The sequence below is a fragment of the Phyllopteryx taeniolatus genome, chromosome 1 (genome assembly GCF_024500385.1).
Source record: "Phyllopteryx taeniolatus isolate TA_2022b chromosome 1, UOR_Ptae_1.2, whole genome shotgun sequence".
In the NCBI taxonomy this organism is placed as follows: domain Eukaryota; kingdom Metazoa; phylum Chordata; class Actinopteri; order Syngnathiformes; family Syngnathidae; genus Phyllopteryx; species Phyllopteryx taeniolatus.
Genome location: NC_084502.1, coordinates 12,397,785 through 12,399,561, shown reverse-complemented (window position 1 = coordinate 12,399,561; position 1,777 = coordinate 12,397,785). Strand labels below are relative to the sequence as shown.

Below are 1,777 nucleotides of genomic sequence, written 5' to 3'. Positions count from 1 at the left end.
AAAGTGGTTAGTTCTTAATCCATATACAGTCTGTGAGGTTTTCTATGAATGGATCCACACTGTCCGTTGAGGCTTGTTTTTTATTTTTTATTTAGTGAAACAGGCCTGTAATGTGAGAAGTGATTGACTTTTTGCAGTTTTGTCCCAACGTGTGACTTTAGCAATTTTCATTTTACTTGGAAATTTGTAACAGTTTTATTTTTAGCTACATCCTCATTGTTTTAACCATTGTCATGTTGATGTCTTTATACTTTTTTGTTTTTTTTTTTTCTCCTTTATGCACAATCTCTGATTTGTCGCTCATCCACAGCTATGAGGAACAGTGATTTTGGCGATGATCCTAATGAATTACAATTTGAAATTGCAGTTGCCACTTTGAAGTTGAGGTTATTGTTGACGTACATTGCCACACCGCCGCCACGTTTTCTCTATTTCTGTAATGACGATGAAAACTGTTTGCATATAAACTTTTGTTAAAAGATGATTGGTCATCGATGTTTGGTCTCGATGTCCTTGTTGTATTGAATCCGTGTAGTAGCAGCAATTGCCATTGAAATGGGAAAAAGTTATTTCCGGGGTTGGTAACAACATGGTATCGTATTCCGTGTCCTGTGACTTTCTGTACACAGTGTGTTCAGAGTATTCTAAAACATCAATGAGGATCTAGCGAAAACATTAAGACGTATCATTGCAAACTGGTACAAATTTCCAAGTCAAATGAAAATTGCTGAAGTCATACGTTGGGACAAAACTGGAAAGTCATCGCTTGACACACGTCATTCAAAGGTTTCCACAAAATGATTTCCCCTGGACTCACTGACTGTGTAATGGTACACTCGCCTGACTTTGGTGCGGGCAGCATGGGTTCGGTTCCCACTCAGCGACTGTGAGTGCGAATTGTTGCCCGTGTCGACTGACTGGCGCCCGGTCCGAGGTGTAGTCTTACTTTCGCCCCAAGTCAGCTGGGATAGGCGACCCTGAACAGGATAAGCGGTGTTGAGAATGGATGGATCTCCAGCTGGAGATGAATGATCTTCAGTGTGGACGTCTTTGTGCACTGTAAAGTCTGCATACTCACTGACACCTGTTCAGTTCCTCCCCATCTTTGATGACCAGTTCTTTGGCCTGCTTGGAACACCAATTGACATTCATGTAAATACTTTAGTGAGCATTTTTGCAGTCAAAGTGCTCTGTATTCTTTCTTTTTGTTTCCTATTGTCATCTACATACAAGTGCAATGTCTTTAGTTCCTTCCCTTGTTTAATCAAAGCACCTTTGTTCTCTGTGCTTAACCCTCATTACTATGGCTGCTTTGTCCATGTTTGTTGTCTTAAATCCAAAATCAGTGGTCAAACATCGGCAATAATTCAAAAGGAGACTCATACTACACTCCCACTACAGCTCAGTTAGGCAGGCTCCTGTACTTGGTGGCTCTGCTGTCGTTTTATCGTCCTATTCGTCACTGCAGTCTGCTGACCACCTCCTACACAAAAACTAACTGTGATAAAGCCTTGCAAATTGTGGAATGCACTTCGATTTGAGCTAAGAAATGTCTCTTCTGTCGAGATTTTTAAAAAGCATGAAGAACATTTGTTTTGGAAGGCATTCCAGTAAGACTTCATTGTTTCAATTTGTGTTTTACTTAACTGTTGTAGCGGACATGCTCCCGCTACCTGCACCTCTCCCACAACTTGATAAGCTGCATTCTTCCAAGCAAGACGGCCACTGAGGAGGTCTGGCGTGTGTCAAGTGGACACTAAATGAATTAGCAGGTCCC

At 41.4% G+C, this 1,777-nt stretch overlaps 1 long non-coding RNA gene across 1 annotated transcript; it reads right to left on the bottom strand.

Annotated features, from left to right (window-relative positions):
• Positions 1 to 1,777, bottom strand: LOC133479083 (uncharacterized). Its single transcript, XR_009788899.1, has 3 exons — positions 1,648 to 1,777; positions 1,079 to 1,125; positions 1 to 977 (listed from the first exon to the last, which is right to left on the bottom strand). It is a non-coding gene; the product is annotated as an uncharacterized LOC133479083 (long non-coding RNA).